Source organism: Arvicanthis niloticus, chromosome 3, assembly GCF_011762505.2.
Source record: "Arvicanthis niloticus isolate mArvNil1 chromosome 3, mArvNil1.pat.X, whole genome shotgun sequence".
Lineage (NCBI taxonomy): Eukaryota > Metazoa > Chordata > Mammalia > Rodentia > Muridae > Arvicanthis > Arvicanthis niloticus.
Window position 1 is genome coordinate 70,415,387 of NC_047660.1, and position 21,582 is coordinate 70,436,968.

The 21,582-nt window shown below is 44.7% G+C and overlaps 1 long non-coding RNA gene and 1 pseudogene across 1 annotated transcript; one reads left to right on the forward strand and one right to left on the reverse strand.

Moving 5' to 3' along the window:
• Positions 1-8,885: 8,885 nt before the first annotated feature.
• Positions 8,886-19,693, reverse strand: LOC143441739 (uncharacterized). Its single transcript, XR_013109390.1, has 2 exons — positions 19,534-19,693; positions 8,886-9,268 (listed from the first exon to the last, which is right to left on the reverse strand). It is a non-coding gene; the product is annotated as an uncharacterized LOC143441739 (long non-coding RNA).
• On the forward strand, positions 9,737-10,420 carry LOC117705646 (large ribosomal subunit protein eL13 pseudogene; annotated as a pseudogene).
• Positions 19,694-21,582: the final 1,889 nt, after the last annotated feature.

The following is a 21,582-nucleotide window of genomic DNA, read 5'->3' on the forward strand; positions in this document are numbered from 1 at the left end:
AAAAAAAAAAAAAAAAAAAAAAAAAGCTACAACAACCCATTTTGAGGTAGGAAATCATGGGCTGAAACTTTCTATGTAGCTGAGGGTGAGTTTGAACTCCTGATCCTCCTGCCTCCATCCTCTTAAGAGCTGGAATAAGAAACAGGCTACCATTCCCTGTTCAAGCTGTGTTTCTAAGTTACGAATGCCTATTTGTTTCTAAGTCGATTTTGTTCCATGTAAACAATATGCACACATAAGTAGACAATACACACAAACATGCAAAATGGGAAAACAAATATTGTACAGCTTTCTCATTTAAATTCATTTGTCAGCTTTCAAGTTGTATAATTGGCAGTAGGAGACACAGTCACCGGCTGTGCAGCCCGAGGCAGTTTAAAATTGAAGTTTAAATTTTTAAGTATTAAAAACAAATTGAGCCAGTTTATTTATTTCTCTTAAGTTTTTTTCCACTGAAGGTGGGTACGGTACCTGTCAAATCTCAGCACAGAGTGAGCTGAGGCAAGAGGATTATAGCCTGGGTTAATCCCACGGGTGGAGAGTAAACCCACTACTACAGTTTAAAGCCAATTTTGAAGCAAGCTTTAATTAAATAGTTGCCAGGCTGAGGGACTCATTGGCTAGGTCTATCTCTGGGTTTCCAGCAAATGGCTACCAGTCACATCTTGCAGAGGCCTAAGAAGACAACCAACCCCACAAGACCACCATATATTCCATTATGTCCAACCAGGGGCAAGCATATGTCCTGACATACTTCCTGTTACGTACCTCCTGCTCACATCCAATCAGGGGCAAGCATACATCCTGATGTATTTTCTGCCCTGAACCTCCTGCCCACACGTGACCAAGCACATCTGATGTAGTTGGGTCAAAAAAAACTTGCTTAGGAAAGTGAAAACATGTATATCCCATAAACAATAGCCTCCAGAATTTAAGAAAGTATTTGTTCTTGGGAAAGGGAGACTTACAGGCCAGAGGCATTTTTATTTCATGGATCTCTTTGGCATAGCAATTAAAACTTAAATCATAACTTTGGCTCTCAGACAAGGGGTACAGCATGGATTTCCAGGCCAGCCAGGACTACAGAAAACAAACCCAGACTCTGTTTTCTTTATAAACAAAATTGTAAGGGCTTCTGAATATTGTCTGTCATTTAGATTTACAGATGGGACAAGACTGTTGATAATTAAACACAAATGCCACATACAGCTGATCATGATGGTACACACAGTGAGATCCAGGACAGCCAAGGCTACATAGCTAGACCCCGTCCTAAAAAACAAACAAACAACCAAATATATAGTCCACATACAGTTTGACTTTGACCACGACTATTAGCTGTTTTGATGGTTTTTTTTTTTATGACTCTCAGAAAGGAATTGTAGGCAGTTGTGGCACTTGTCTCTGCATACATGGGGATTGACAGTGAAGCACAGAACTTGCTAGCCCAAGTACATGTGCTGTCGTGTGCTGAGTTTCACCTGAGAGATCTAGATATCTGTGAGGACCCACCCCGGCTATCATCCTTGCAGCCATATACCCTGATAAGAGACTTGATTACATTAGCCTACAACAGCTGAGCACACTCTGATAACATCTTGTTTTAGATACCCAGGATTTTCCCTTGGGTGTGTGAGACTTAAAGGTGTGATTTAGAGCCGAGGCTTAAGGGCATGACTTACAGATCAGATTTAGAGACAAGCCCTAAGGGCATGACTTAAAGGTGAGACTTAGAGGTGTGGCTTAGAAGTGAGACATAAAAGGCGAGAGGCAGACAGAAGAGTTCAGTACAACATGGAGTACAACTTGGAGTAGGAATTAGGCATTGAGGAAGAAGACACTTGGACTAGTGAACTCGGAAGAATTATTATTAGGTATTAGGCACTTAGCACTTGGAAGAAGTAACTTGGAACTTAGAGGCACTAGGGACTAGGAACTAAGGACTAGGAACTCAAGACTTGGGACTCAGAGAGAAGAGAGACTGAAGAATAAATGGGATTGAATCACACTCTGTCTGGTCTCCATTCTTCGAATCCGACCTCACTCTCTTGCTGAACCCCAACCCTCGGACCTGAGCAACTTGGGGCAGTGCAGGCTCTAACAGTTTAGCCCCCAAGGCTTTTGGCAGTGCAGGTTCCAACACTGATAGAACGGTCCGAGACATTTTGGCCCCCAAACGTAGGGCAGCTTGGGCTGCAACAGGCAGTCTTTACAACAGCTCTGTCAGGTGTTGAAATTCTCTTTTGGAAATCGATTACTTATTTTATGTGTAAGGGTGTCTTGCCTGTGTACCTGTACACTATGTGTGGGCCAATGCCCGAGGAGACCAGAAGAGGGCGCTGAATGGTCTGGGATTGAAGTTTCAGACCTTTGTGAGCTGTCCTAGCTCCTTTCAGTGCTGGGACTCGAACCAGGGTCCTTTGGCAGAGTAGCCAGAGTTCTTAACCACTGAGCCACCTCTTCAGCCTGTTACTGACATTCTTGACCCTCAGTGGGCTGCTTATTCTAATGTATAATTTCCCATCTCTCTAGCTCAACTCAGTTAAACTGATGCTACCTTTTCCTATACAAAACTGTGGGGGCTGGGGGGAAAGTGGTATAGACACCTCAGGAGTACTAATTGCTCCATTTCCTCATCCCCTTGAGACAGAGTCTCTCACTGAACCTGGGGTGAGGCTGATGACAGGTGACATCAGTCCTTCCCTCCTCCCCATCCCCAGCCCCAGGGTTCACTGGTGCACCTGACCACACCTGGCCTTCTTTGGTGCTCTGGGGCAATGGATTCTGAACCTCATGTCTGTGCAACCAGCGTTCTCACCTGCTGAGCTATCTCCCCAGCCCCGGCTAAGAGGTTTTACATGATAAACTAAAACGTCACACTATCAACACATAACTGGCTGATTAAGCCCTTTTAACCCAACTTCTTTTCTCATCACAGGCAGCCCTTTAATGAGCAGAGCAGAGAGTTCTATGTCCACCAACCTCAGAAAGCCTCCCTTGAATTTTCTTCCCCTCTCTTCTCTGTGTCTCTGTCTCTCATTATCTCTGTGTCTCTGTCTCTGTCTCTGTCTCTGTCTCTCTCTCTCTCTCTCTCTCTCTCTCTCTCTCTCTCTCTCTCTCTCTCTCTCTCTCGTTGTTTGAGACAAGGTCACTCTATGTAACTTTGGGTGGCCTGGAGCTCACTGTGTTGACCAGGCTGACTTTGAACCCATAGGATTCTGTCTGCCAAATGCTGGGATTAAAGTCATGCAGTACCATGCCCAGCTCTCCTTCCCATTTTACCACAGGGCTTAGTCATTTTAGCAACTCATTGTAGGTGTTAAAACACTTTCTACTGCATCCAAATTTAGACACAGCCAGTCATAAATTGTTTATATATAATATATATATGGTTGTGTGTGTGAGTCCAAAGTATCTAGTGAATTAAAAAAAATTAGGAATATCCCAGGTGATGGTGGTGCACACCTTCGACCCCAGCACTTGGGAGGCAGAAGCAAACAGATCTCTGAGTTACAAGCCAGCCTGGTCTACAGACTGAGCTCTGGGATAGCCAAGGCTATACAAAAAAAAAATCCTGTGTCAAAACAACAACAACAAAAAAAATTAGGAATATCCAAATGTTTCCCATTAAGGAAGCTATAAAGCCAAATTATAATCAGTTAAATTATCCCATTTTCTAAGTATTTACAAATTGAGACACCATAATTATGAAAGATGAATCCAGCTGGAGCATCAGAAAATTTTTCCACTTGCCTTTCCCTTGAGTTTCAGTTTCTCATGTCTGTGGAGCCTTCCCTTCATCCTGAAATCACAGTGTTCTATGCTAAATCATGGAGCATATTCTGGGTTGGTTTAGGTATGGTTTTTGAAGGTAGCTTCCTCAGTTTTATCTCCAGGCCGGTTCCTCTTCTTCTCTGGTCTGTCCTGAATATTTACTTCGTGAACATGTGTGTGCTCCAGAGGCCACTGATCACTCCTTACAAACATCATACTGGAGGAGCTTCTGACCTAAAGATCAGAATAAAGTGGCTTCTGACCTAAGGATCGGGTCTTCTATTTTGGGGATTTTCTATGAAGCCAATGTATACCATGGAGGGGGGGGGGGAGGTCCTCTGATACTCCCTGGAATTGGGTTGAAAGTAATGAGTGCCTCTTCAGTATTTTTATGATCTGGAGCTCATGGACCATCAATATAGAAAGGGGTGGGGTTGTGATGACAGGAGAAAGGGCCTGCGGTGACACCTGAACCAGTCGGGGGAAATTCCAATGAATGGTCACTTCTGAGTACCATGTTGGGTCCCAAAACTGTCAATGTAAAGTAATGACTGCTTTAAAGAAGGTACTTCATGCTGAGTCATACAAAGGTGACCATGGCCTAGAAGTTAGAATTGAAATTGTCCTGAATTCCAGAGAGATTACACAAATGTTTCTTGTCACAGAACAAAGGAAAGTCATAATTCACTATCTTTGCCAACCATTGCATTCAATACCAGAACACTGGTGGGCAGGTAAGGTAGGAGGGTTGCAGCAAAGAAGGGAGAGCTTTTCTATCCCATCACATGCTGTACTCTTAGCTTTAGGTGTGGCATGGGCTAGAAGTCTATGGAAGTTAATGACACAGTCCCAGAAACTGGTCTATTGGTTATGAGACTGTTAAGTCACATGCAAAGGCTAAAGGGCTTAAACCAAGCCAAGATAGTTTTGGTTCCTGACCTGTAAGGTCACATCTCCCCACAACTGCCATGTTCTCATAAGCCAAGGTCAAGTTGTCTGCAGGAGCTTGAATATAGATGTAGCTTCTCTCATTTAAAACAATTAAAAATATATATCCATTTATTTATTTTGTGTGTGAGAGGCACATTGTGTATGTAGAGGTCAGAGGTTAACTTGTGGGGAAGTAGGTTCTCTCTTTTTACTACATGGGTCTTACGAATCAAACTACAGTCCTCAAGCTTGGCAGCAAGCGTGTTTACCCATAGGTCATCTTGCGTGCCCTTTACATTTTTAATTGATTATTATTGTGTTGGTGTGTGTGCAGGTGTGCATGCCATGTTGCCCATGTGGAGGTCAGAGGACAACCGTATGAAGTTGGTGCTCTGTTTCCATGTGTGTGAGTGTTCCCGGATGTTGAACTTGGGTTAGCCAGACTTCTGCGGCAAGTGCCTTTACCCACTGAGTCGGCTCACTAGTGCCAGATACGATTTCTTCACAGAGCTTCAGGTCACTGCGGCAAGTGGTCAGAATAAAATCGGTCTAACCTGACGATGTGAAAACACAGGGGTGGCTTCCAAAAAGGGAGCAGGGTAAGGGATTAGCATACTAACATCCTTTGCTTACCAAGAAGGAGGTCAGTTGCCTTTCCCTGGTGACTAGAACACATATTGAGACTTCACTTGTTGATTAAGATACTTACCCTTTGAAGAGTTCAGGACAGTGGTGTCAGTGTGGAGGATGGGGTGAGTATGTGGGCTAAATTCTTGTCTTCTATAGTAGTGGGTTAAAAGTGAATGTCTAAGTTAATCAGTAAGAAGTAGCAGTAAGGACATCATGGTCACCACTGAAAGCCCAAACAGAATGGATGGTTAAAAGCTGGTGGCTCATATGGCTGGGGTCATTACCCAACACTGGCTGCTCTTGCAGAGGACCTGGGTTCAGTTTCAACACTGACATGGTGACTCACAGCAACTTGGAACTTTAATACCAGGAAATCCAACACCCTCTTCTGGTCTCCACAGACACTCAAACACACACGAATATACACACAGGAAAACACACACACACACATACATACATACATACATACTACAAAATATTTTTTTAAATATTTTTATAAACACACAAGAGCTGGTGCTTTAGAAAAGCAGAAGCAGGGGTGGAACTGTGCCTTCCTGTTACAGGACCGCAGTTCACACTGCTGCTTAGTCATATGTGTGCATCACTCGAGCAGTTACGAACACGCTCATATCAGTGTACACTAGTATATATTGTAGTATAAATATCCATGGGTACATATTTAAAAGTCTGTCTGAAGTGTGGGTTAGAGAAAACTGGTAGAGCAGAGAGTCTCAGTTCACATGAAAAAACAAAAACGAAACCTCGTGAGGGCTGGTAAGATGGCTCAGGAGATATCAGGTACTTTCCATGCAAGCCTGAGGTTCTGAGTTTGAGCCTGGATCCTATATAAAGGTGGAAGGAGAGAACCAGTTCCACAAAATTCTCCATATATACATCATGCCATGTATACCTATATAGACACATACACCTTACACCCACCCACCTACCTCTAAATACACACACATACATACATACATACATACATACATACACACACACACAAACCTACATGCATGTCTATATACACACACTTATACACATACACAGACACCACACCACACACACACATCTACACTACACACATCTGCACACACACACACAACACCCACCCACATCTAAACACACATACATATACCTATACACACCTACACACACACACACCTACACACATAGGCACACATACACATACCTGCCCCCATCTACACACACATCCCCCACACACCTATACACACCTACACACACCACATCACCCCTAAATACCTACACATACATATACACACTGACTCACACACCTACACACATACTAAATAAAAGTCAACAATAAAAGGAAACACATTGAATCCACACACAGTACTGCCTTACTTAAAAGAGAGAAACAAGTGACGCTAGTATTGATGTTTAGGGGCTCTGTGTGACATCACAAGTGTGGGGGAAAGCTTTTCTTCAAGTTTTCTTTTTTGTTTGTTTTTTTTTTTTGTTTGTTTGTTTTGTTTTCGAGACAGGGTTTCTCTGTGTAGCTCGGGCTGTCTTGGAACTCACTCTGTAGACCAAGCTGGCCTCAAACTCAGAAATCTGCCTGCCTCTGCCTCCCAAGTGCAGGGATTAAAGGTGTGCACCACCACTGCTCGGCTCAAGTTTTCTTTAAATCTGAAGTTACAGGGGCTGAGAGATGGCTCAGCGGTTAAGACCACTTGGCTGCTCTTCCAGAGGTCCTGAGTTTAATTCCCAGCAACCACATGGTGGCTCACAAGAATCTGTAATGGGATCTGATGCCCTCTTCTTCATGTGGGTGTGCATGCAAATAGATCACTCATATACATAAATAAATAAATAAATCTTTTTTAAAAAATATAAAGTTATAAATTAAAATGTTAGTTCTTCTTCTCTTTCTGCATTGGGCCTTTTACCATCTTTGAGAAACAGAATAATCTGATAAAAGAAGATTCAGAGGGGAAAATGGCCTGCCCCTAGCAGAGGGCCAAGCAATGGCTGGGCAAGTCCAGAAGGGAGAGTGCCAACCATCAGGCCAGTCACTGCTCTTCCCAGCTCTGGGAAGAGAAACTTCTCTATGCAGAGGGCAACAGTTAACCCAGAGACCCACAGCTGGTCAGAAGCAGGCTTCCAAATCACACTCTCCAAGACTCAGAGAACACTTAGAGAAAGGGGCAGAAGGAACGTGGTGGTCACAGCCTGGCTACCATGCTGTGAACTGCTGTGTTGGCCATACCATGGCTACTGCATTCATTTAATGCACGCCGGCTGCAGTTGTTTGCACAAGCTGGGTTCCATCAACATTTCCTCCAAGGTAGAGAAGGGGTTCACAATCTCCACCCTTCTTGGTGGACCCCATTGGTGATGAATGGTTGTGGGAGAGAGGGAGTCATTTTCTTCAGTGGTCTAGCCTATTTTCCCATGTTCTGGCAAATATCCCTTCCACTGTAATTAAACTCAGAGGGTCCAGGCTAGAGAGATGGCTCAGCAGTTCTGAGCACTGGCTGCTCTTACAGAGGACCCTGGTTCAGTTCCCATACTTACATGGTGGTTCACAACCACTTGTAACTCCAACTTCAGGGGATCTGACATCCCTTTCTGGCCTCCTCAGGCCTTAGAGACACGCAGTACATGGGTGTACATGTAAACAAAACAGCCCCACACATAAAATAAACCTTGAAAAAAACAAAGAAATGACAACTCAGCAAGTCACAAGAAAACAAAATGACATAAAAATGGAGAGGAGAGCTTTTTGGGAAAGGGGAATTGTTCCGAGGACGTAGGGGAAGCTGGGGGAGAGCAGAGTACATCAGATATATGGATGAAGTCATCTAGTGACAGTGAATAAAAAGATCTTTAATTAAGTGCTTCTTGGCCTTTTGGCTCAAATCAAGTGAAAACTAACTTACAGCCAATTAAAAAATGTCCAGTTATTACAAAGCCATGCTTGAAATAATATTTAACCACACAAAGACTAAAGAAACAGGTTTGCTGCTCTCTGAATGACCTGTGTATTCTCTGACCAAGCTTGAGATTGGCTTGGCGGCTGAGAAGTTCAGACCCTGCCCAGAGGCTCCGAGTGGGGTGAGGCGGGCAGAGGCTACTTGTCTCCCAGTCTGGAGCTCTTCCGCAGAGATGACAATTTTTGACAAAGGCAAGCTTGGCACTTCTGGGTCAGCAGATAATGCTTTTATTGATCATGTTGAGCATTTTCCTTCAGGCTGCCCCTTTGAGTTGGCTAATAATATAAACTAATTTGAAAGCTGTTAGTGTAAGGCCTATACTTTCTTTTTCACTTGTTTGATTTGTAATTAATCTTGTTAAAAACATATACTTCAGGGCTGAGGATGTAATTTGGTGATAGAATGTGTCGGGGACCGCTCTGCCAAAAGCTGGAACCCGAACTGCCAAAAGCTTGGGGGCCAAAAATGTTAGAGCCCGCACTGCCCCAAGCTTTGGGGGCTAAATTGTCCCAGCTTGTACTGCTGCTCAGGTCCGAGGGTCAGGGTTCAGCAAGAGAGAGAGTGAGGGTGGACACAAAGAATGGAGACCAGACAGAGTGTGATTCAGTCCCATTTATTCTCAAGTCTCTCTTCTTCTCTCTTTCCAAGTCCCTTATTCCTAGTCCAAGTCCCAAGTCTCGAGTTCCTAGTCCCTAGTGCTTCCAAGTTCCAAGTTTTCCAGTCCTTTCTTCTGTCTGCCTCTCACCTTTTATAAGTCTGACTTCTCAAGTCACACCTTTAAGTCACACCTTTAAGTCACACACACCCAAGGGAAAATCCTGGGTATCTAAAACAAGATGTTATCAGAGTGTGCTCAGCTGTTGTAGGCTGTTGAAAACAAGTCTCTTGTCAGGGTATATGGCTCAAGATGGCTGCAAGGATGATAGCCGCCTTCTGTTGGCTCACCACAAGTATGCTTCCCCAGCAATGGATCCTCAAAACTGCAAAAACAAGACCAAACATATATCTCACTAATAGTATTTGCTGACTGCTTAGCAAGTGAGAGGCACTGGAACCATTTAAATATATGGTTTACAGATATGCTAATCAGAGTCTCATGTAGCCCAGGATAGCTTCAAAATCACTATGTAATGAAGTATTGAGATTACAGCTGTGTGCCACATCTGGTTTATTCAGGGCTGGGGATCAAATTCAGTGCTCTGTGCATGTTAGGCAAGCATTCTACTGATTGAGTCCCTACTCCAAGGGACTATTAAATTGTCATCATCCTCATTTTACAGATGAAGAGTATGAGCTTAGAAAGGCAAGGGCTGGTGTGTAGCTAAGTGGTAAAGCATATATAAGACCATGGGTTGGATTCCCAGCACCACAAAACCCACACTATCCATAAGGAAGCTAAAGAGATAGGTCAGTGATTAAAAGGTTTTGTTTCTCGACTGGAGGTAGCCATGATGCCCAACTGGAGTGACATAATCCTGAAGCCCCACTTCCTCAAGGCCTGGCAGTCACCAGTAAACATTTGGTTCAACCAGTTGCCACATAAGATCTGCAAATGCAAGGCCTGGCTGGTGAAAGCAGGATGCAATGCCCTTTGCCCTGCATCTGACCCCATCGGGCCTGTGGTAAGAGACCCTATAGTGAGATACCACTTTAAGGTCTGAGCTAGCAGGGGTTTCAGCCTGGAAAACTCAGGGTGGCTTGTATCAAAAAAAAAAAAAAAAAAAAAAAAAAAAGTGGCACCATCAGCATTTCTGTAGAGCCAAGGAGACACAACAAATCCGCTCAATTACTATGGGCCAGTGTGCAGCGCCTGAAGGGACACGGCTCCAAGCTCAAACTTCCACTCCCACCTCAGTGAAGCCTTCTGCCCCAAGAAGAGAGACAGCTCTGCTGAAGAACTCAAATTGACCACCCAGCTAGCAGAACCAGTGACGCTTACCAGGAATGTCTACAAAAGGGAGCAAACCAGCGTCATCGCAGAGGGAGTGAAGAACTTCAAGCTTTTACAAGTTTTTGAGCCTGTCTCTTTGACATCTGAGCAAAAAGGGGTGAAAGCAACCAGGAAACTGCAGAACAAGATGTTAAAAAGAACAAGTAAGGCACCGTGGAGTGTTTCAACACAATCTCTGTAGAGCAGAAACAAAAAACAAAACAACAAAACTTCCCCAAAACCAAAAGACTACTTTTCTTTCAAAAGAAGAGACTTTGTTCCGAGCACTCACAGCGCATGTGCCTAACAACCCCTGTAAACCCATCTCCAGGGGCTTGGCATCCACCAGCTCGCACTCCAATACACACACACACACACACACACACACCACACCACATACACACAAAGACACATACACACAAAGACACAGACACATACACAGATACAGAGACACATACACACACCACCACCACATACACACAAAGACACAGACACACACACAGAGACACACACATACAGACACACACACAGACACACACACACATACAGATACACACACACACAGACACACACACATACAGATACACACACACACAGACACACACACATACAGATACACACACACAGACACACACACATACAGATACACACACACAGACACACACACACAGACACATGCACACACAGACACACGCACACACAGACACACAGAGACACACACACACACACACCATACCACACACACATACACACAAAGACACAGACACACAGATACAGAGACACAGACACACACACACAAAGATACAGACACACACACACACACACATACAGATACATACACACAGACACACACACACAGACACATGCACACACACACAGACACACAGAGACACACACACACCATACCACATCATACCACACACACATACACACAAAGACACAGACACACAGATACAGAGACACAGACACACATACACAAAGATACAGAGATACACACACACACACACAAAGACAGACACACAGATACAGACACACACACACACCACACCACACCATACCACGTAGACATACACACAAAGACACAGACACACACACAGACACAGAGACACACACACAAAGATACAGACACACACACACAATTTTTTTTAAAAAACTAGAAAGCTACACAGTTTCCCAAAGTCAAATCCCTTATGATGTCCCCTGTATCTTCCATTTTTTCAAATACAGAGTAAGGGGATGTCTTAAATGCAAACATTAAGCCGTTTAACTACACCTAGGACAAATTTATAATTCTGGTCTCAGAGATTGTCCTAGTGTGACAGTAGATGTTGGACTCTATTGTTAAGATATTTTATCAAACTAATTGGATAAAAATAAGCCCTTTTAAAAAGTTTTAAAATATTTATTTATTTATTATGGATCCAGTGTTCTGCTTGAGTGTCAGCCTCCATGCCAGAAGAGGGCATCTCATTATAGATGGTAATGAGCCAACATGTGGTTGCTGGGAATTGAACTCAGGACCTCTGAAAGAGCAGCCAGTGCTCCTAACCTCTGAGCTACCTCTCCAATCCCAAACCTATTTTTTTTTTTTAAGTCAGAGTCTTACTATGTTTTCTTGGCTGGCCTGGGACAGGCTATGTAGACCAGGCTGGCCTAGAACTCCCAGAGATCCTCCTACCTCTGCCTCCTGAGTGCTGGGTTTAAAGATGTGAACCATCAAACTGACCAAAGCTGTTTGTTTGTTTGTTGTTTTGGTTTTTCGAGACAAGGTTTCTCTGTGTAGCCCTGGCTATCCTGGAACTCACTCTGTAGACCAGGCTGGCCTCAAACTCAGAAATCTGCCTGCCTCTGCCTCCCAAGTGCTGGTATTAAAGGTGTGCGCCACCACTGCCCAGCTACATAAAGAACATATGGTCTCTATATACAGTGGAACAGCATATGACTCCAAGAAGAAAATGAAGAATTACCATGACAGGTAAAAATGGCAGGTAAAAAAATGAAATCCTTCTGTTAAGTGAAATAAGCCAGACACAGGAAAAAAAGAAAGAAAAAGAGATGAAAGAAGGAAAGAAAGAAAGAAAGAGAGGAAGAAAGAAAGAAAGAAAAAGTCAAGTCCCACATGACCTCACTCATTGTGTTGGTTTGAATGAGAATGGTCTCCATAGGTTCATATGTTTAAATACTTGGTCCTTAGTGGAACTGTCTGGAAAGAATTAGGTGTGGCATTGGAGGAGACATGTCCCTCGGGGCAGGCTTTGAGGCAGTGGCTATTTGCAGTTAGCTCTCTCTGTCTCCTATTTGAGGATAAGGGTCTAACTTTCAGTGCCATGCGTGCCTGCTGCCATGCTCCCTGCCATGAGAGTTGCTGGATTTCTGAGGCAGCATCAAGAGACAAAGGCAGAAAGAGACCATAGTCTGACCTCAACAAATGAGGCTGTGTTGATTAGCCACAGTGAGAGTCGGCCTCTCCCACGGGAAGCAGAGGGATCTGTCAGGGGGAAAAGCTGGCTAAGACCCTTTCTAGGAGCAGGCGAGGGGCTTGGGAATGATGAAGCTGTTGCAACTGTAGGGACTCTGTGTCTCTCCTGTAATTTCTCCTTCCAAAGTTGTTTGCCTGAGGCAAGACAAGACTACTTTGTCTCAACAGACACTGCTTTCTGGTAGTTATCGATAGCTCTGACCCTCTAGAACAATGAACACTAGTCATATACTTTTATAAGTTTCTGTCTTAGTTTGGTTTCCATAAGACAACTCTTATACAGGACAACATTTAATTGAGGCTGGCTTACAGGTTCAGAGGTTCAGTCCATTATCATCAAGGGAGGAGCATGGCAGCACCCAGGCAGGCATGGCACAGAAGAAGTTGAGAATTCTACATCTTGTTCCAAGGCAAACAGGAGAAGACTGGCTCTTCTGCAGGCCACTAGGCGGAGGGTCTCAAAGTCCACCCCGACAGTGACACACTTCCTTTAACAAGGCCACACCTTGTTGGTGTGCCACTCCCTGGGCCAAGCACATTCAAACCATTACAGTTTCCTTTGTTATGGTGGGCAATTGATAAATAACTAACACTAGTCCATGTAATTTTAACCTGATCTCGTAGAGGCCGAGAGTGAATGGTTACCAGAAGCCAGGCAGAATAGCGGGAGGAGGAGTTAGGGACAAGATGTCTTATGGGTATGAGGTGATGATGCTATCCTACAGGTATAGGGGTAGGTTTGTTTTCTCCACTGAAGAATTAAAGGATGGAAAAAGTTTGAAAGTCCAAGTTTTTTCAAGGAGAATAGTTTTATTAAGGTTTAAAAGAAAAACCCCAAGACAGGTAAGCTTTAAATTTCAGTAGCTGCCTGGAAGAGAGAGAAGGGAAAAGACATATCAGGAATTACACCAGCAGGGAGGTCACAAGGTGGGAGAAGAGGGATGTAGAAAAAGAACAAAACCAAAGTGTTAGAGAAAGCAAGCTTGGAAAAGTAAAGAAACAACAGCTTTTCAGAGTAATTCAGAAAAAAAAATGGGCTGGTTTATGAAGCAGTATAGCTGCACTCACTGAGGTTTGAGAGGGAATTCTGGGAGGTAAAAGTACAATATCTCCTTACAGTCATAAGTATTAGCATTCCACCTATCTTGTTCGAATGGCTCGAGGCAGTGGTTCTCAGCTTCCCAATGCTGGGACCCTTCATGTTGTGGTGACCCCCAACCATAAAATTGTTTCCTTGCTACTTCGTAACTGTGTTGTAGGTTGTTTGATCACACTGTGAACCCTGAGATTGTGTTATTTACTGGGAAAACGTGTTTTTAGTTATGGTGGGGCTCACACCTTTAATCTGAGAGTTTTCTGTTTGACTTTTGCAAACAGGATCAAAGAAAGTCAACCATAGGTCAAGAGGTAGAGCAAGCAACCAGTTGTCAGGAAGTGAACATAGGATTATTAAGAAAAACCACAGAGAGGGAGTCAGGCAGATGGATAGAGAGATGCACAGGAAGTAGAAGGGAGGGACACTCAGCTTGAAGAAAGTGTTTTTGAGATGGCCTGAACGGGGGTGTTGGTGGTGGGATGTCAGCTGAAAAGGAAGGTCAGCTGGGTGCTTTCTCTGCCTCTCTGAGCTAGCAGGCTTTCACCCCAGCATCTGCCTCCCAAGTCTTCGCTGGTAAAATCAAATGATTGAGATTTTGTTAAGAAAACAACATAACTGTAATTTTGCTATTGTTATGAATTGTAATATAAATATCTGATATATGAAATATCTTCTATGAGAACCCCAAAGGGGGCTCGGCCCATAGGTTAAGAATCATTGGCCTAAGGTGAGCCTGCCTCCCTTAAGTGGTCCTTGGCCAGGTGATTGGCATGCACAGCTGCATTAACTTGTTTTGTGTAGTTTGGAGTGTTAGGATTCCACCCAGGCCAGAGATTTCATCTTCTGGGTCAGAAGGAACTAGTTTCCCTTAATGGGTCTTTACTGTTGCAGTGTGAGTGACAGTTGGATGACAAGAAGTTCCCCAGGGCTGTAGTATAATGATAATGATAATGTACTGCATCCTAAAAGGCTACAAGAAACAGCTTTGGAGATTCTCTCTATAAAGGAATAGTAAATGGATGGGTTGGTGGTGTATGCTTTTAATCCTAACATTCACAGTGCAGAGACAAGCCGACCTCTGTGAGTTCAAGGCCACAGTTCAAGGTGATCTGCACACTGAGTTCCAGGACAGCCAGGGCTACATAGTGAGAAATAATAAATGTCTAAGAAGAAGAAATAGCAAATGTTTGAAGGCAGCTGGTTTACGTGGCTTAAATACTGCACAATGTACACATGTATTAGAAATGTTCTACTTCTTTTTTTTTTTTGTAAGTAAAAGATGTCATTGGTTCCTTGTGAATTCACATCATGCACCAGTCCTTCTCATCTCACTGTCTCTTCATCTCTGCCCTCTGTCTTTGTCCCCCCCAGAGGAAAACAAGCCAATCAGCCAACCAACAGACAGGAACTCTCCGTGGAAGCTGCAGTGTGTCACAGTGTCTCACACAGTACACCCTTTGTCCAGACAACTTTATTTTCAAATGTTCATTGGTCTGGTTTGAGTTCTCTGGCTTCTGCTACACTATCAATACTGGGTCCTCACTGGGACTCCTCTCAGATGTCCTGTTGTTGCCCTGTGTCATGGAGATCCTGGAGATTTGGATCTGTAGAACCAGCCTCTTCTCACAGTCCAGCAGTCCATAGATGGAGTAGATATTGGGGTGGGGCAACTCAGAGCCCCTGATCTGGGCCTGGTGGTAGCTGAGCTGGTCAGTGTGCCAGCTCTCCTGAGCCCAGGCCACCAGGACTAGCAGCTCTCCCACTTTACCCAGACAAGGGATGTGGTCAGTTTCCCCTTGCACAACCTTGGGCCAGCTTTTCCTTACCCTGACACCAGTCCCAGCTCTGCTCTGCTGCCCAGGCAAGGTGCAGGGACCACTGTTGCAGCCAGCCAGTGAAGGGCAGAGACAGCTCTCCTGCACCCCTACCCCCTCCCCTCCCACCCTACCCCTGTTATCAGAGCCTACTCTCCCTTGCTGCCAGGTGAGAGGCCGGGACAGGTCAGCACAGTACTTGGATTCAGGTGGCAGTCCAGACCAGGGACATCTGCATAGTCATTGGTGGTAACTCAGGGCCACAGACATCAGCACAGACCCTAGCTGCAGTAGGGTCACAGACCCAGCCTTGGCCCTTGGCAGCATCCCAGGCCCAGACATCACCATGACCCCAGGTGGCTACACAGGCTCCCTGTATCTGCCTTTTTGTCACTGCTTTCATGTCTGTATTTCCTCCTCTCTCCACAGTGCGTGGTGCTTGGGTGTCTCTGTTTCACTTCTTTAATATGCCCAAGTTTTGTTTTTATATGTTGGAGGATAAAATTAATTTATTTAAAATTTAATAACAAGACCAGGTATAGTGTTGCACATCTTTAAGCACTGCAGAGACAGAGGCAGAGAGGCAGAGAGGCAGAGAGGCAGAGAGGCAGAGAGGCAGAGAGGCAGAGAGGCAGAGAGGCAGAGAGGCAGAGAGGCAGAGAGGCAGAGAGGCAGAGAGGCAGAGAGGCAGAGAGGCAGAGAGGCAGAGAGGCAGAGAGGCAGAGAGGCAGAGAGGCAGAGAGGCAGAGAGGCAGAGAGGCAGAGAGGCAGAGAGAGAGAGAGGCAGAGGCAGATGGATCTCTGTGTTTGAAGTTAGCCTGGTCTACAGTTCCAGGATAGGGCTACACAGAGAAACCCTGTCTCAAAAAACTCCAACAACAAAAATAATGATAACAATAACAACAATATGTAAAAGCTGAGTGGCTGCCTTATGAAATACAAAAAATAAAAATAAAACTTAAACATGACAGAAAGTTCTGTTGTAGTATGAAAAATGTATAATGGTGACATAAAATACAGATTATTAATGGAAGGTAATAATGTAAAGGAAAAGAAAATGTTTGGATATAGGGAAGCATTAAAAAGAAATACAGCAAGCTAGACATGGTAGGCTGTGGTTCACATCTGAAATCCCAATACTCATGGGATGGTGCTGTAATATGAGGAGTTCAAGGCCAGCCTGGGCAACTGGTAAGAGCCAGTCTCATACGAATCAAGCAAGAACCAACCAATCAACCAGAAACAAACAAAAATGCTCAAACTAGGCTGGCAGAGTGATGCAGCACGCACGGTAAAGGCACCAGCTGCCCAATGACCTAGGTCAATATCTTAAATCCATGTGGGGAAAGCAAAGAGCTACCTCCACCAGGTTGTGCTGGTCCTTCACGAATGCACGGTGACACACCTGCCCCTCTCCTCTAGTCACACACAAATACACACTAAGCAACCTAAAAGACAACACAAATAGGAGATAATCAGAAGTTCAATAAAATGACTGTAAAAGGTGAAATTATGGCGGCTTAAATCTTATAATAATTATTATTATTCTGTTAACAACCTCCTCCTCCTCTCCCCTCCTCCTCCTCCTCCTCCTCCTCCTCCTCCTCCTCCTCCCCCTCTCCCCTCCTCCTCCTCCTCTCCCCTCCTCCTCCTCTCCCCTCCTCCTCCTCCTCTCCCCTCCTCCTCCTCTCCCCTCCTCCTCCTCCTCCTCCTCCTCTCCCCTCCTCCTCCTCCTCCTCTCCCCTCCTCCTCCTCCCCTCCTCCTCCTCCTCCTCCTCTCCCCTCCTCCTCCTCCTCCTCTCCCCTCCTCCTCCTCCTCCTCTCCCCTCCTCCTCCTCCTCCTCCTCTCCCCTCCTCCTCCTCCTCCTCTCCCCTCCTCCTCCTCCTCCTCCTCTCCCCTCCTCCTCCTCCTCCTCTCCCCTCCTCCTCCTCCTCCTCTCCCCTCCTCCTCCTCCTCCTCCTCTCCCCTCCTCCTCCTCCTCCTCCTCTCCCCTCCTCCTCCTCCTCCTCCTCTCCCCTCCTCCTCCTCCTCCTCCTCCTCTCCCCTCCTCCTCCTTCTCCTCCTCTCCCCTCCTCCTCCTTCTCCTCCTCCTCCTCCTCCTCCTTCTTTTGTTTTCTTTGGGGGGGGGTGGTTTTTCGAGACAGGGTTTCTCTGTGTAGCCCTGGCTGTCCTGGAACTCACTCTGTAGACCAGGCTGGCCTCGAACTCAGAAATCCACCTGCCTCTGCTTCCCAAGTGCTGGGATTAAAGGCGTGTGCCACCACCGCCCAGCTCCTTTTTCTTCTTCTATTTCTGCTTTTTTTTTTTTTTTTTTTTTTTTTTTTTTTTTTTTTTTTTTTTTTTTTTTTTTGAGATAGGATTTCTTTGTGTAGCCCTAGCTATCCTGGAACTAACTTTGTAGACTAGCCTGGCCTTGAACTCACAGAGATCCACCTGCCTCTATTTCCCTGGTGATGGGATGATTGAAGACAAGCATCATCTTTGCCCAGCCAATAACAACTGCTTATCAGGGGCCAGAGAGATGGCTCAGCTGGTATGGGCACTTGCTACCAAACCTGATAGAGTTCAATCCCCTGAGTCCACATAGAAGCAGCAGAACCAATGTTTATAGGCTGTCCCCACCCCCTCATTATTAAAATATGATAAGCTTGTTTATCAATCACAAATAAAACCCCTACTTAATGAATAGCAGAGTAAATGTCCAATCTGTAGGGATTCAAGCAGTATGGGTTTGTTTTCCTTTTAAATCAGACGTGGAAAGAATAAAGGGAATTTAAAATGAAGAATATTTACACTTAAAACATGGAGAATTTATATAGTGTTTGCTAAATGTCTTGGCAATAACCTGAGTGTTATTTTGTCTTAAAGGTGCATATTAGCCTGTCCCGACGGAGAGAGATAAAATGTCAGGCTAGACCCTGTGCAGGGAAGTCAGAATATCTCCTGGGTCCTCCGTGACTATTAACAAATGATTTTGAGGGTTCATAGCGTGACTGCATCTTTTCCTTAGGATAGAAGACCCTGGGAATACAGCTGAACATCTGCTCTGTTTACATACTGCAACTATTGCCTTGCTGCTTCCAAGGGCTGGTGGCAGCCCAGAAAATGCTCTTTGCTCAACATTATAAAATCCCAGGAGAGAGACAGTGTACAAACATAACATTTGCTCATTTCCTTTAAGCAGGTATAACACTAATATTTATGGAAACTGGCAAAGACACACTTGATGGAGGAGCCTGAATCAGTTCAAATGTGCGTTGCTGGGAAACTATGTCCAAAGGCAAATAGCTGCATTGATCTCCAGGATACAGGGACGCTAAGTAAGTGTATGGGCAGGTGCGGCACACGGAAAGCAGTTGGCCTTTTGTTTTCTAGAAATCTTAGATAAGAGGCCTTCTGCTATTCTGTAATAAAGCTGATAGAACACAGAGAAAGAGAAGAATAAGAGGCCTGTCTTTGTTATGGGCATCCTAACTGCTAATGCTCAGAACATTTACCACTTCTTTTTTGTTTACACTTGTTTTTATTTTCCAAATAACTTTTCTTTTCTTCCAGTGAGAATATTGCATCGCAGAGAGATGAAATATTTCTCCAAGGCCACAGAGTGAGGACAACTTGGGATTCCAGTCTGCAGGAAAAGTCTGAAGCCTTTTCCTCAGCCCTGGGCTCTTTACCACTTATCAAATGGTCATATTTTTGTGGTCAGAGGAAAAACACAATTTTTTTTGTAGTGCTGGAGATCAAATTCAGTGATTCATCCCCATCAGGGAACTAAGCTACATCCTCAGTCCGAAGAAAGTATTTTAAAATGAAATAAGAGAAATGAAACATGAGAAAATTCTGTCTGAGGGTTTCATAGCTGTGAAGAGACACGATGACCAAGGCAACTTTTATAAGGGACAACAATTAATTGGGGCTGGCTTACACGTTCAGAGGTTCAGTCCATTATCATCAAGGCAGGAACACGGCAGCATCCAGGCAGGCATGGCGCAGGAGGAGCTGAGAGTCCTACACCTATTCCGAAGGCAAACAGAAGACTGACTCCTCAGCCAGCTAGGAGAAGGGTTTCAAAATCCACCCCACAGTGACACATTTCCTCCACAAGGCCACACCCACTCCACCAAGGCCACACCTTCTAATAGTGCCACTCCCTGGGCCAAGCATAATCAACCCACAACAGATTCTCATTGGACAGAAAAGTTGTTCATGACTTTGAATTCAATTTGTGGGAATCAGATGTATGTTTGCCAGGAAAAATGTTTTCTGGAGTTTACCTGATACAATCTATAGGAAATATTTATGGTCCCAAATTAGGTTTCAAATGTGTGCAGGGCATATTTTAAGTACATGTTTTTTTTTGTGTGTGTGTGTTTGTTTTATTTTTGTTGTTGTTGTTTTGGCTTTTTGAAACAGGGTTTCTCTGTGTAGCCCTTGCTGTCCTGGAACTCACTTTGTAGACCAGGCTGGCCTTGAATTCAGAAATCCACCTGCCTCTGCCTCCCAAGTGCTGGGATTAAAGGTGTGCGCCACCACTGCCACCCTCTTGGCACTGGGTAAAAGGAGTAAGATTGAAGACTCCTAAGATGAGAACACGTCGCTTGTTAGTTGTGTGACCTAGAGGGATCTATCTCCCCAGATGGGCTTCATCTTTGTGTAAGGGCTATGACACCCAGATTGCAGATATGTTTGAGAGATCTGAATCTCCACAGTCTTGAGGTAAGAGCTGCACTATTTTTTTAAAATCAAGTTTAGCCTGATCTCAATCCCTATTTGTCAAATCTTTTTTGGAAGGATGATACTGGAATGGGAAGGGGTGAATTTGAGAGAGGGGGAGGGAGACTGGGGGGGAGAGAGAGAGAGAGAGAGAGAGAGAGAGAGAGAGAGAGAGAGAGGGGTCTTTGCTGTGCAGTCCAGTCCATCTGTTTGCCATTGAGATGCTCTTTGGCAAAGCTAGCCAGCTCCATCAAGGCAAGCACTTCCATGTGCCTTCTGAACTTAAAAGTCTTACTTCTTATATACCAAGTGCTTCTGTGACCCAGAGAAACTCCAGGTCAGGTTTCCCAATGCATGGCAGGTCTGTTACTTGACAACACACCAGGGTTTTAGAGACAGGGAGGGACTGAGGGGGGAGAGAGAGAAAGAGAGGACAGAGAATTTTAATGTTTTATTCTTTGACAATTTTATACACAAATACAATTTATTTTAACCCCCATTACTCTCTCTTAGCACCCTCCTTCCCTGCTGAAAACCTTCTCATAACAAGTCTCCTATTATTTTAATGTTCCCCTTCCCCCTCCCCAGGGTGTTTTGAATAAAAATACAGCCCCCATATGTCTATAGGGAGTGGCACTATTGGGAGGTGTGGCTTTGTTGGAGTGGGCGTGGCCTTGTTGGAGGAAGTGTGTCACCTGGAATGGGCTTTGAAGTCTCAGAAGCTCAAGTCAGGCCTACCAACTTGCTTGATTCTTCCTCCTGCCTGCAGATCCAGATGTAGAACTCTCAGCTGCCTCTCCAGCACTACATCTGCCTGGCTGCCACCATGCTCCCCACCATGATGACAATGGACTAAACCTTTGAACTGTGAGCCAGCTCCAATGAAACGTTGGCCTTTGTAAGAGTTGCCATGGTTATGGTGTCTGTTCACAGCAATGAGACCATAACTAAGACACCCACTGAGTTTAATTGTGGTTTCTTGAATGATCATGAGTTGGGGATTATTAATTGGAACAGGGACAACTTGTCAGTAGCTACATGGCTGAAGAAAATGACACCTTTTCACAGCATCCATTAACTGCCCATGGTACCTCACTGACTTCATAAGCCCTGTGCCTGTGCGTGATTACATGGTGATGGGTGGACTGTAAGTCTTGTATAAAAAACCACATTTGCAGTGAGTTTGTGAGTAAGATGACCAAGACATTGTTTCTCTCCTCCCCACCCTCTCTCTTGATATTCTCACAGAGTCTTGGAGGGG